Source organism: Anas acuta, chromosome 7, assembly GCF_963932015.1.
Source record: "Anas acuta chromosome 7, bAnaAcu1.1, whole genome shotgun sequence".
Classification (NCBI taxonomy): Eukaryota; Metazoa; Chordata; class Aves; order Anseriformes; family Anatidae; genus Anas; species Anas acuta.
Window position 1 is genome coordinate 27,842,492 of NC_088985.1, and position 14,646 is coordinate 27,857,137.

The following is a 14,646-nucleotide window of genomic DNA, read 5'->3' on the forward strand; positions in this document are numbered from 1 at the left end:
TTCCCAGTTCCTGATGGAAGAGGCAAGGACATCTCCCACACAACTTCTTCTCCCAAGTGTGTATTGGGAAAATAAACAAAAACCAGGGCTATAAAAAAACACAACCAACTTTCACAACTATTTTGCTCTCAAACCCTCTGTTTTACCCTACCACAATACCAACTTGTTCTGCTGCTGAAGCTGAACGGATACAGTACTGGTAATAAAATGAGCCTTCCTTGTCTCCTTGGTGCATCGTGGAATAAAGACTGAAAAGACCCTGGTACATATTTTCTCCTCTTCGTGACCACCTTTAAACAGAAACGCTATAATACCTTAGGAGCACAGGCTGGTAGATAAAACTAGTTCATACAAGAAAGGAGCAAGTGAGTTAGCCTGCTGCTGCCCTCCTCTAGGAGGAAAGATTATCCCCGATAAGCAACAGCTGGGTAATGTTCGACAAATTGGCTTGACTGATGAACCCTGAACCCTTGTCAGTGTTAATGCCTGCTAAGTTAAGCAGGCCCAGGCTTTATTACGAGGACTTATCCTCTGAGGCCAATGCAATGGGGCCTATTTTTTTCTTACAAATGCAATGTAGGAGGGGCTCTGGGTCTTCTCCAGAGATCCCAACAGGTTATTACAGATGTTTTGTGTTTTATTTTTTTTTTTTTTTTGTAACCTGAGCAAGCCAGTGTACTGACAGCAGCTGGAGGTAAGTGGCTGTGCTGGTGCTGTGTTTTTGGGGATGGGACACAGGCTATCCTCTGCTAAGAGCACTGTGTGAGGACATCTCAGTTCTGCGTTTGCAGTGTTTGGGAGCACAGGGCAGCTCAGCCCAGGACTGTTTTTTGTAGGCATTGCTTCAACAGCGGTAATCCAGACAAGCCCGGGATGGTCTTGATTAATCACTTGACAGCAGGGTGGCTAACAGTTCACAGGGCTCTTCCACATTTAGACACTTGTTGCCTCCCACTGCATATCCTCAGCCCCTCCCAGGCTCAGACTTGTAAAACCAGAGTGCTGTCAGTACCAGGCACTTCTGTCACAGGCTTCCTCAGGGGCTCCAGGTTTACCAGCCTGCTCTTCCTCTCAGCAGCCAGGTGTGGCCTGCTCATTTTGTGTAGGTTTTCTCAGAGAAAAGCAAATAAAAATGTATCTTTCAGGCACTGCTGTGGCAGTGGGGTTGTCTAGCTGCTCCTCGAGGGCCCCAGTACAAACTAGGACTGTAGTTGCTTGCTGGGTTGTGAGAGAAGCACAGAGCCAGGTGTGCTGTGGGGACTGCTTGGCTTCTTGGTTTTGGGAGCTGGAAGCCCTTTCCTGCCCATAGGGCCTTTGTCAGGAAGGCAGCCTCCCTTTTAGCTCCGCCTGTGCTGTGAATAGACGTGAAGGGAAGGAGGCACGGGGAGCCAGATCAGTGCCACCAGCCAGCAATGATGGGAGAACTTGGAGCGATGGGCACCAGCTGCTGGGATTTGGGGCCTGGAAGCCCTGAGGGGACACTGCCAGGCAGATAACGCCTGGAAACGAGCTTTGCTTTCATGCATTTCCATGTGCTAAAGCATCATTTCCCAGTTAAAATCTCAAGGCGATTTAGGAAGCGAGGTGTGGGAGCAAATCACCCACTCTTCTGACTTCTCTGCTGATTTCGTCTTTTACCCACTCGCTAATGGACATTTCTTTAAGCAGTGGAGAAAACTCTTCCCAAAAAGGAAAAACACACCTTAAATATTTGCTGATACGTATTTGAAAACCATCTGGAGTGAATGAAGTAATTGGTGTCAGATGTGAACTCTCCTGGGATGCCAGTGAAGGGGTGGGAAATGCCGGTGCTCTGGTTTTTACGGCCTGACTGTGGGATCCCAGTGCTTCTGAGGTAAAAGAACAAAGATCAGCCTTTTCTTTGAGCTCCAGCATCTGCTAGAAGGGGCCTTAGAGATACAGTTCCCATGAGGAAGAGAATATTTGTCCTGTCATAATGTCAAATTCTCTTCCCCTCCTATTCCCAGTTTGGTGTGGGGTTTCCATATCTCCATCCCCAGGGTACTTGCTTCAGTTGCCTAAAGGGCAGACTGGCAGACAAGAAATCAAGTGTTTTTTTTTTTTTTTTTTTTTTTTTTTTTTGTTTTTTTTTTTTGTTTGTTTGATTTTTTTTATTTTATTTTTTTTAATTCTTGCTTCTGCCAGAATACTTTTGTGACCTTGGGCAAACATTTTTCTTTGCTAGATTTTTGTACAAAGCAGGCAGTCTTTACCTACTTCAGAGCGCTATGGGGACGTTGGTTTTGTTCAGATTTATAAGTTTCATACCTGAGCTGAATTTGTGTGGACTTGTTAGGGGAATGTGAGGCTGAAACTTCAGCTCGGTGCTGAGATTCTACTGGGGAGCTGTTCAAACTGAGCTGACTTACCAGCAGATAGGGGAAACGTAAAATATCTATGTTTATTCTGGAGGAGTAACACCAATTATATATATATATATATATATATATATATATATATATATTCATTCTCCAGAAATGTGTACACTTCAGTGGAAAAGCTATTTCTGTTACAGAAAAAGATCCAAAAGAAAATATCCCTGGAAAGAGCTGTGCTGTGTTCATTGAATATTGCTGTGTGCCTTTGCTTCTCATCTGCTAGCTGGAAAGGAGCACCAAACAAAAGCCTCTTTGTCATGAAAATCACCCACCAACCTCTGCCAACTGTCAGTCAGAGAAACAATAAGTTTGAGAGCCAGATGTGCCACCCACCAAAAATGTGCATGTGAGCTTGGGTTAAAGGATGGAGAACGAAATTTGCTCTCATAATAGTCCAGCACAACAGTGCAGAAACAGCCCTGCCAGCACAGCTCCTCGCTCCCATCAAGAGAGTTGATGGGACCATCTGGCTTTCTCTGGGTTCAAGTTTTCATGGGCACAGTTCCCATCAATACCACAAAACGGAAATCATTTGTTCCGAGACCTGATTGCAACACAAGTTGTAATTGAGTCCTTGACTGTTACAGTCGAGATTGGGCCATTGGCTAATTTTGGGTGAACCAAGAACACAGATGGGAACGAATCGGAGAAAGGAGTGTCATAGGTTGAAACTAAATTCGGCTACAGCTCATAAATGAAAAATTGAAATCGCAAATCCCCAGGCAGGCACAAAGGGGCTTACGAGGCTGTTCTTGTTCGCATGATGCAATCTCAAGGTTCAGTGCCACCAGAAGGAATGACTTTTCACCACATCCTTTCTCCTTCCTGATGCCAGCTGCTGTGTTTGGGGACTGAAGAGTCCCCCAGCACCCTACGCACATGTCGACACACCAGCCTCAGACACAGGAGGTGAAATGATGGCAAGTGTGCTGGGTTGTGTCAAAGGTGCAGCTGAATGGACCTGCTCACGAAAGCAGCTGGCTGCTTAGGGTATATCCTGGAATAATCTAACTTGATACTGATACTGCAGTTATTGGAAACAGATTTCAAGCTATTCAAATCAGTCATCTGCTCAGCAAGCCAAAATTATACTGCCATATGCTTAGTTTGCCTGAATGGGCCGGGGAAGGGAGTAACCACCTTTAGACACAGCAACAGCCACATTTATCGCACCAGAACAGGTTTAACAGAGAAGAACATCAACGGGGCAGCTCAAGTAGGTTTTCTGCATTTACTGGAACAGTGCTAATTTTAAAGTAGGAAAATATTTCACAACAGAAGAACCTCCACTTTCCCTCTAGGTAAATATGCAAGCCATAAATAATACTGTAGGTATTATGAAATGCTGGGGTATTTTTGTCTCTGGTGGCTGGCATACACTGAGCTTAGGATTCCTGCTATCCAGCAATTTCCAAATACTTTGTCTGGCCTGTCAAATCACAGACATGCTCACCTGGCCGCACCTGGTGTATTGTTATAGAGGGGGGAAAATCAGAGGTGGGGACATTGTGTAACTGCACTGACTAGGAATGTGGGATGTTTATGGTTTGTTTTGTTTTTAACCAGGAGGGCTGTAATATTGTGAAGCTTCCTGCAACTTTGCTGCTCCTTTATATAACATGATGCTTATTCCTGGCCAGCTCTGCAAACTTTGTGCTGGGTACAGAGGGACTCCCTCGACTGTACAGGGGGCCAGTTAACCCAAAATATTATCTCCCTATGTAGAGGCTCACTGGGTACTCTTTAGGATCCTTAGCCATCGAAGCATTCAGTCATACTTTTACCATACATAGCCAGGGAAGAATCACTGATAAAATCACGTTCTCAAGGACTGCCTTCAGAAGCCGTGTATGTGGGCTGCAGCTCTAACTGCTACATCTTTGTCTTTCTTTCCACTACTCATAGAGATCAGATATATCCAAATATTCTCCTACTTTCCAAAAACATTGACCAAAACAGTTCTGTGAGGCTGAGCTGGCTATTGCCCAAAAATATTATATAAGAGCTGTACAGTTCTGACAAAAACAGCAGAGCTTCTCTCTCAAGTCCATAACAAGCTACAGAGCTCTATTTCCTCCCTCTCTCCCTCTGCAACTCCTCTCTGTCTCTAAAGAAATTTCTCAATTTTCCCTGATGACAGAGCAATAATATACTACTCTTTACAAAGCCAAAAAATGCTCATGTTCGGCTATAGCACAAAAAGCTGCAAGCCAGGCTTTCAAAAGATAATAATGCTTTAGTGCAGCTACATAGAAGACAAAAATTGTTTGAGGGAAGCAAGATGCCAGAATTAGAAATTCAATGCCGGAAAGCAGCATGCATTTCCTGCCACTGTGATGTTATTATATTGAAAAAGCTGCTGCCAGGCCAACTCTTCTGTATCTGTCTTTGCTAAATAGAGAGAATCTACCCAAATGTCAGCCTTTCTCTGCATCTGTTCACCGATCTTCTTAGTAACTTTCAAATAATTGGCCCTAAAAGAATTGCTCTGGTGTAGCTTACTTGTTTACAAGTGCCCTCCTGGATAAAGCCCTACCTGATTCATGGCTCTACCTGATTCATCGTGTGACACCGAATCCCTTGCTAATTTGTCATGTTGCTACCTCAAGTGATGAGCTGGGGGGCTGGTAGCTAAACGGGTGACCAGGAGAGATTTCCTGTCTCCCTTGGTGCTGCAGACCAGATGGACTCAAAACTTCATGGCAAAATCAGGGGCAGAGCTCTTCTCCTTCTCCTCCAGTGGCATAGACTTGCATTACTCACAGAAGCAACCCCATTTGTATCCCTGTTATCCTTGCTTATAACACGGAGGTGATCTGTGGCTGTTCAGAGTGGAAATGTGCTTTTAGGCAGAATTTTGTATTACTTATCCTTGCACTGAGCTCAATAACTTCTGGCGCATATATATATATATATTTAGAGCACATTATTCAGAAATACATCCTTAGAAAATCCCGAGCTGCAGAGTCCAGCCCTACCATTTGTTGCTGTGGTTAATAAAGGCACAGGTGATGGAGGGGTTTCACAGAAAGACCTGCAATTCAGCTCCCACCTTCTTTGTGCCAGCTGAAGCAATTGTATCAAAGTCCATACAACATCTGTGAGGGGAGAAGGCTTTTTGTCAGTGTTTAGATCTGAAAAACTGGAGGTTCTGGGTGTTGTCAGTAGTTTCCTCTCCAAATAGATAGGCCTGAACTGAAGCTCTGTGCCTTTTGCTTTCTCAGTGTTAGGGAAAGCACAGATTTCAAATTGCACTGAAACAATTTCCAAATAAAAATAAAACACATTCACAAATCAAAAGGCCAAATTCTCAAATGTGCAGTGGGTTATAACCCAAGTAAGTAGTGTCACGCTGTTGCAGTCCTAAACTCTTCTGGAGCTGGAAGACGGGTAAAAGTTGAACGGTCACCTTGTCTCTCTGGAGGGGGGTCTGGCCAAAGCAGTCACGTCCACATCCCGCAGTTAGGAAACTGTGACCCTAGGGACAAGCAAAGCCGGCCATGTCCAGTCACTCTCCCATGACTTGGCAGTGCCTACTGATGTGTGAAATGAGCAAGCGGCCTCTGTGGAGGTCCCTGGGAGCAGCATTTCCACACGGCAAGAAACCATCTGTGCCCCTTGTACCGACTGGCATCTGTGCTAGCAGTCTGAAAGGAAATGCCTGAATGGCTCCTGCCTAAGCTTGCTCTCTGCTAGGACAGACCACGCAGTCAGAGCTTCAGAGCTGATTTATTTCTTTATTTGTTTTCTGAAAGGATGCCCCTTGTTCTGCTGGTGCTACACTGCTGGACAGGGAACCCTATAGGTAGAGGGCATCAGGCTCAAGGCTCTTGAAGTGTTTCTTTAGGGTTTCAAACGACAGGAAAAAAAAGTATCTGTTTTGTTTGCCTTGCAGCTTTCCCTTCTAACGAGGATGAACTGTTCATTTGGGAAGCAAATGCATGTCTTGGTTGGACATGCAGCTTTAGGATACGATTTTCGGCATCCAATTTCTGGTGACCAGCGAGGCAAGCTGGAACATCTTGAGGCTGATATTTCTTTTCAGAACAGAACACTCGTGAGATAAACTGACGCCACTCAGACGAGTGGAATATGGAACCACTCCCACATTCTCCAAAATGAGGCATTCACAGATTGGAATCTCAGAAACCCATTTCTGAGACGTTTGGTGCTTCACATGAGCTCAGCCTTACAGAACTGCCTGCACTGCCATCCATTATAGTGTTTGCTGCAAAGGAAAGACCTGACCTCACTAAGTTTCTTGCACAAAAATTAGTGGCCTTTACTTACATATATGCTTTACTCACTTAACACAAGTATAAATAAAATCCATGAAGAGGTTTTGTCTCAGTGACTTTTTTAAACAAGTAAGCCACACTGACTTGGATTTTTATTTATTTATTTATTATTTTGTATCATGTCAAAGCTGGGGACCCTTGGTGCACACAAGGAAGGTTGGTTTGCAAGTGAAATATCTATCTTTATTTTTTGATGTGACAGATGCAGGGTGAACTTTCAGTGAAAAGGTCAGCATTTAGACCTTTAACTTTACAGCTGGTACTTTATGTTGCTGCTACAGTTCAGTTTCTTGTTTCTATGTCGTCTCCTAATGTTTCCCATGAAAGTTCACCTGTGAGGCAAGTGTACTCAGTGGAGACACTGAGTATATTCAGCAGTTATGAATTAAATTATTTCTCTATAGTGCTAGGAGTATGGATTAATGCTTTAGGTCTGCACTGTTGCCTAAAGAAGCAGTCCTGTCCTCCCCTGAGCACCTGGCCACATCTTCCTGCACTTGGGCTGGAGAGGATTAGCTTGCTGTCAGTCTGAATAAAGACTTCTTATTTTCAGGGTTGGTTTTCAGTTGGATCATCAGGCCAGCCTGGCACTGCACCAAAACCTGTGATGAGCAGTACCCACACAAAAGAGCTGATGGCAATGTATGGCAGGAAGGAAGCAGACTCAGATTGGTTTAAACTGATCATTAAGCCCTTTAATGAAAGCTGCTAGTCCGTGTTAGCACTGATTCGCCTTCCATGCATGTCATGGCCTTCCTATCTTCAGGTGCTGGTTGGGTTTCCTGCTTGGACTTGTTTACGAGCTCTCCTCTCTCACTAGGGTGCAGGTGTGATGCAGCTCAAGTCACATTGTAGAGCTGAATGGAGACTCCAGTTTTCATCTGAATGGATCTATCTGGGGATTTACACTGCACCCTCACCCTAAGGTTTCACTTCTTGCTTCTGGTTCAGAGGAACTACAAAGCCTGAAACGAAAGTTAGTGGAAACCCTGATAGGTCACTCATTCTGTTTTCTTTTGGTAGAAAAGGCATCTGAAAGTCAAGCAGCGGTGAAGCGACCGGCCAGTTTGGTTCAGAAAGCCTTTCACAGACTTACCAAGCCAAGGTGCTGTCCTGTGTCAGGGCAGAGCTGGCAACATGATCTTAGACATTGGGTTTGGTGGCGAGAGGTCTGTGCACTTTTAGGGATAATTTCGTCCTGCGCTGGATTTCGTGCTCCAGGTGCTGCGGTGAGTTTCTGCAGCAGGTGGCTAGATGGCGCTGGAACATGCTTGTGTCCTCACATGGATGGGACTGGTTTAGGATCAAGTCAAGGGATTGTTTTAGGGTGAAATTAAAAAAAAAAAAAATTGCTTTTCTGTGCAGACATGACTTCATGAGTCTCCCATGCAGAGCTGGAGCCATTTGCTGCATCCTGCAAACTGTGAACTAGGCTTCTGTAGGGTTGGTGATAACAAAAAGTTGTCTGTTGAGCTGAAGTGGGGTGTGTAAGCATGACTGCACAGGATGTCCCTTACAGGGTCACCTGGTGGGGAATGGCTCTGCTTCTTGTCTCCCCTGTGCACAGAGTTTCAACAGCAATGACCAATATGTCTTCAGCGAGACTGCTGGTTTTGTTTTTTTTTGAAGAGCCAGGGGGCATAATAAAGAGGAATTGCTAGATCTGCTTTGCTCCCGACATCCAGGGTGTCTTATAAGCAAGGCTTGAGTTCTGTGATGATCATGGCCTGTATCTGTGATGGGAAATTTTTCTCCTTTGTTTGCTTTTGTAAGAGCACTTTAAGCTTTTCACGCCAACTGGAGCTATCCAAAACTGGAATAACAGAATTCTATCCACCTCTGTTCTGAGGGTGTTAAACGATTATATAAAAATATGTGCATAGTTTTGGTGACCTTTGATTGTCTGATGAAAGTCCCAGTGTCATCTGGCAGTAGAGCACCAGCACAGGTTATATCTACAGTGGTCCCAGTCACTCAGTGAGACCCCCTGTAGTTTGGAGTGCTCCAGCTGTGCTCTGTCAGACAGCATCACTTAGGGCAATGTGATATTATAGAGCCCTGCAAAATGTGAGAGGGCCTCTAAAACTGTCCTTGCAAAGCACCTCAGTTTCTTTGCTTGTGCCAGTCATCCCTTTTAGAGGCTCTTTCCTGACATAAGGTGCAAACATGTTGGATGAGTGGTGCTGTAAGACAAAGGGAATTTGTTTCCTCTGTGACAGCTGGGTGATATCTGTAGTTTGCTGGTGACTCGGTTCTCTCCTGAAGGGTTTCCATTGGTAAATTCACAAAACTGTATTCACAGTGACTATGACCAGACAAAATGTTATTGATTTATGACAAAGTTTTATTCTGTAGGCCTCTCTCACTCGGTGTGTCCTGCCACACTCCGTTTTCCAGCAGCTCTGTGCACGCTGCAGAGCCCCTCCAAGCACAGGCAGAAAGCTCCCTCTGCCAGAGGCCCTCTCCTATGCCCACCCATCATCTCCGAGTGCCTGTGGGCAGACACAGCTTTGAGAACAGATTATACAAAAGTTTGAAGTAGTTCATATCTTGGGCAGCTACCTTCCTCTGTTTGAAAGCTGAGGGAGGAAGGGAAGAGGAGAGGTCAATGAGCAGAACCAGTTCTGGTCTCTGACCAGGCCCTGGCACCTGTGCTTTGTTTCAAAAGGCCCTTGCTACAAACAAGTAGTGGAAAGTCTCCAGGGCCAGAGACAGCATTTCTTACTTGCTATTAATACTTATTAATGGATTTGGTGCAACACGCCTGGGACTTAAAGGCCTGTGACAATTCATGGCTCACATCCTATTGCTGAGCTCCTTCTGGGTGCTTTGTGGCACCTGCCTCTCGTAGGAGCTGTGCGTCCTCAAGGGCTGAGTAAGTCAGACGGGAGAATAACTACTTGGTCATGACTAGAAATAACATGAAAAGCTTAGCAAGGGGAAATGGCATTCCTTGTGGGAAGATCTATGGGGCAGCGTTGCAAAGGAAGTGGTTGAAACCCATCTCTTGTGTCACTGCAGGCTGGGCCGAGCAAAGCACTGAGGCAGGAAACAGTCGTGGGCTACTCACAGATGGCCTTCAGGATTACAGCGCCTAAATCCAGGGGCTGAGATCTTCCTTTTCAGAGGAAAACTGGGTGGAAAACCCTACAGCCGAGCAGCCCATTGAAATCCCTGCCTTTTCAGAGGCCTGAGCAAAATTGTTAGCCAGGGACATTCTTCAGAGTGTACATAGGGCTTAAGCCTATCGCTAGGTGACCCTTTTGGACCCGTCAGCAGGAATTTGTGCTGCCTCTGCCTCAGTTCAACCCACTCTCAGGCTGCAGGGCTGGGGTCGATCGTTAACCTCTTCCAGCCCTCTTTCCTGAACAGGCTGTTTGAGTGCTGAATTCGCTGTCTCTGAGGGAGAGGCACTGCCCAGACCGACCATGCCTGCGTCTCTCCCACCCCCAGTTATCCCACAGCTTCGTTCCCACGTTAGAGCTGCGGAGAGGAAGCAGTGAGCTGGACCAAAGGCATAGCTGTTACTTAGTCACTTTGGCCACTGACCTCCTCCTTCCAAACTTGTGTGGAAAGGTAGATTTTTCTGTATATTTCAGCTTTTTTTTTTTTTTGTTGTTGTTGTTGTTGTTGTTCTGGCCTGGCAGATAGAGGAGCACATGGGCTGTGGGACCTGCCTTTTGGGTGGGTGTGCTCAGAGGTTGCTGCTAAATTCGGTGCACCCAACGAACCAGACAAACTTTTTTTCCTTAGGGTTTGTCTGCACAGGGAAGTTTACCACTATAATTATACCTTATGTTACACCAGTATTTCTACCCTATATGAATGTTCTTATTTTGAAATAAGTGTGTCCAAACAGAGCTGTACCAGTGTTTTTAGCAGTGTAATTATGCTAGCAAATTCTCAGTGGAGACCAGCCTTTAGACGCCAATGTCATGTCAGAGGGTCAAAACCATCGTCTTCTGATTGCTAGCAATTCTGTGTCGACTTGTGCTGTTACTTATTTTCACAATCTCATTTTTTTATACTCTTTCGGAGTCATCTTTAATTATTTCAGGACCTGACATCCACTTTCCCTTCCTCTCCCTCCCACTTGAAATGCCCAGCTTTCTTTCACAGTCTGAATTTGATGGCAATGACGAGTGCAGTTTGATAACCTGGCGGTTCTGAAAAGCCAGTGCAGAATTTCATTACACGCAAGCCCCTTCAGAAAAAGCTTGTATAACATGTGGCTCTCCCCACAAGCCCAGCGGCAGTGCACTTAGCAATTTAGGCTCAGCATTATTGTCAATACCTTTTGCAGATGGCAACAGCTTGTTCCACGTGAGAGGGATGGGAAATTTCCTAGCATACTGCCCTTATGTACAAGTTTAATTGAGACACCTTTAGAGGGACTCTGTCGTTAATTAAGAATCACAGTTCCCTTCAGGATATTGATGCAGGCTGTGCTTGCAATGTGTGCAAATCCACGACTCTCGGAAATATGTTTGGCACAGCAAACAAGAGACACGCGGCATCCTGAAATCCTCCACCTGAGGAAAAATCAATGTTGCTTTCCTTGCAGTGCTTACGAACATCAGCACCCAGCAGACAGGAAATCTTAGGAAAGGAAAGAGCAATAATTTAACAGATCATTATCTGTATTCCGTTGTGGACATAAGGCCCGTTTGGGCAGCACAGACGTGAATTAGAGTGGCCCCAGTCAAGGGTATGCCTGCACAGTCACGTTCCCTTGCCAAGGCTTAAGTGATACTGCGATGGTCCTTGCTAATGCGTCTAAATGGCTTGAGGAGCCCAGCAGCTCCCCGGCCAGGCTGAGCTGCCATATGACTGTCTGCATCTGACCACATAGCTGCTTCCTGTGATAAGGGACGGCGTGTGCTGGCATCTGCGTGCCTGCACAGGCTGTGGTGGCTGCAGCCAGAGAAGACAAGCGAAGGATCTTTTCTGAGAGGCGAAGGCTTGCGCATTGTCTTGCAGTTGTCTCATTTCCCACTCATCCCTCGCAGCGAATGCGGACACCTGGGCTGGGGCTGGTTCCCAGATTCGTGCCCATGCAACTGTATCGGCCTGGGCATAGCTTTAGTGAGATGAAAAGAGGTTCATAGGAAATACGCAGGGTCAGTTGTCTGCTGCTAAAAACCTTGTGAAACAGAGACCTGAAAAAAGGTTCAGGTTCCAAACCTTGTCTTTTTTTTTTTTTTTTTTTTTTTTCCCCAGCTACATTCCCAGTCCCCCAAGAAAACCCTGTTGCTTCTCTCCAAAATCTGACTGAAGGGCTCCATGCCTGTAAATGGCATCCACCATGGCCTATCTCAAAAAAAAAAAAAAAGGAGCTTTTTAAGGGAGGCAGTAGGAACACTGAGCAGAATGATTTATCCCGCTCTGTTGCCCACGTAGCCTAAAGGGGCCGCTGGGCTTCATAACCCTGTGACCACTCGGAGGTCCGTGCTGGTGTCCTTGAGCTCTCCTGCTCAGGAGAGGTGCTTCCCGTTTTAGTGGTGGCTGGGTGGTTGAGAGGTTGTACTGCAAACACCAAAATGCCTGAGTTTTAGTGGGCACAGTCTTTGATATAAAATAACTGCAGAATAATTTAAAGACATAGCTGACATTTCAGAGGGAGAGCAGCATCTCTTGCATGCTGTGGTGGGATCTTTTCCACTGGCAGATGTCTGGGCTATCCAGAAGCAGAAGTTGAGTTATTGGGTGAACTCTAAGGCAAGTTAAAGCCTCTCTGGGCTCCAGGAGCAGACTGTAGCTGGGCAGTTGAAGCCTGAAGCTTTGGGATCTAGGTAACTTGCTGGAGAACAAGGCTTGACTTTGGCACCTTCAATCCTTTCATTAGGGTAAAATTAATAATATAGTCTAACTTCAGGTCTTTGTGCTGGGTAGTACAAAAGTCGTTGCATTTCTCTCTGGTGACAGCAACGGGACCTGAGGGAATGGCATGGAGCTGGGGCAGGGGAGGGTCAGGCTGGGGGTTAGGGACAGGTTCTGCACCCAGAGGGTGGTCGGGCACTGGGACAGGCTCCCAGGGGCAGTGGGCGCAGCAGAGACTGATGGAGGTCAAGAAGCATTTGGACAACGCTCTTAGACACAGGGTCTGACTTTGAGGGGGCCCTATGTGAAGCCAGGAGTTGGACTCGATGATCCTTGTGGGTCCCTCCCAACTTGGGCTGTTCTGTGATCCCATGGAAGAATGCATGCAGTAATCAGGTGAGCTAAACCTGCCAGTTTCGGTCCCAGTTCGAATTGCTATTTAATATCACACATACTCAGACCTATAGGTCTGGTTTGGTCTACTCTGACGATTATTGAATAAAAATCAGATTTTAACCCAAGGCTGTACTGTAAATCTCAAGGCTCTTGGAATTGGCCTGTTTATATCTCTGATAATGGAGGGATGGCTCAAAATGAGAGGCAAGAGCAGTTGTGAGGAGAGCCCACCACCTCAGCAGTAGAAATGACAATAAACAATGGTTATTTCTTCCCTGTTACAGGTTTTGCAGGATGTCCTAATTACCTTGACATTATTAGTGCGGAAGTTGTGCTCTATCCACCCACTAAGTACAGGAAACATGCCCAGTCTGTAATTCTATCCTTCACCTCACATGCCTCTGATGGGATGGAGTCTGAAAGGAAACTGAATAGCCTGGAAAGGTTAACCAGACTGAGGGAAATTAACCCTTTCATTTTCACTCCCTGCCCATTATTTTTTGAAAGTAGAGTTGGTGGGTGGGGTGCCATGGGGAGAGGTTGTTTGCTTCTAGACCCAGAGAAGTCTTGGAGTATTAAATCTGCTCTTTTCAAGCTACTACGAGGGATGCTGTTATGCAGCCTGTGTCCTTCATATGTACTCAGAAAGCACATGGAAATTTATCAGTTTGTTATGGATTGCTTAAATTATTTAAATCATTTTATTTGTTACAGATTATTTATTATCATGTCAGACTGAAATATATCTTGGAAGTTCACTGTGTCACACTGTACAAAAGCGGGGTTCAAGACATTGCAGAAATCAAAGATTTTGCAATCAAATACACGACATATAACACATTAAAGAGAAAGGTACAGAAGAGGGGACTGTGGTCAACAGTTTCAGGCTTGTGTGTTATTTCCTAAATAAACCAATTTGCAAGAAATATTCACAATCCAAACCACCCTGGCCTTGCCACTGTGGACAGATTGTTTCCTCCCTGCGCCCTGGTTGCAGGGGGTGCCCAGAGAGCAGCAGCTTGTGGAGCAGGGATGTTCTGCTGGTTGTACAGAGGGGGCAGGAACAAACCAAATCAGCATTCAGCGTGCCAAGGTGCTCAGAGGTATTTGCAGTGAAAGGATGTGGAGGCTGGTGAGAGAGCAGACACAGGAGGAAAAAGGAATATGGTGGGGCACGGAATATTGTGAAGGGCTGCATAGGTCTGGATGGCATGTTTGAATTTTGGAAAGGGAAGCAATTGGAAGATACTTATTAAGGCAGGAGAGGCCACAGATACCTTGACAAGCAAGGAAGCTGGAATTTAAACACACAGGCTGAGTCGACTTGTGTGCATTTCAAATGCTGCTCTAATTTGTTTCTATAGGGCAACAGGGATTAAATGGAGGTAATCCCTTTACAATGGCTTAATCCATACAGGTGAGTCAGTTAGCATCAGGATTGAATAAGTGTAGAAATAATTGATTAAGTGTGTCAGACTAAAGGGGTGGTGAGAAATAGTGGAGAGTGGAGCAAAACATACTCGTAGAAATGTTTATTCCCTATTGTAGCCATTCAGTAAGGGACTGAGTGCAAATAATGTTGCACTGCCTTATTTGCACACCAAATATGTGCACACAATCCCTGCACAAGAAACAAAAGGATCGGTTGTGTTTATATTAATAGAGTGAAAGAGAGCCTTGCCTTTCACTGTTCACCCGTCCTACATTGTCGGTGAAGAAAGAGGCTGGTTTAT

General features: G+C 45.5%; 1 long non-coding RNA gene across 5 annotated transcripts in view; it reads left to right on the top strand.

The window, feature by feature from the left end:
* The first annotated feature begins 484 nt into the window (after nucleotides 1-484).
* Nucleotides 485-14,646, top strand: part of LOC137859476 (uncharacterized) — a 34,268-nt gene continuing 20,106 nt past the window's right edge. For all 5 annotated transcript variants that reach the window (XR_011098319.1, XR_011098318.1, XR_011098316.1 and 2 more), the window contains exon 1: nucleotides 485-694. This is a non-coding gene — a long non-coding RNA (uncharacterized lncRNA). The remainder of the gene's footprint in view (nucleotides 695-14,646) is intronic.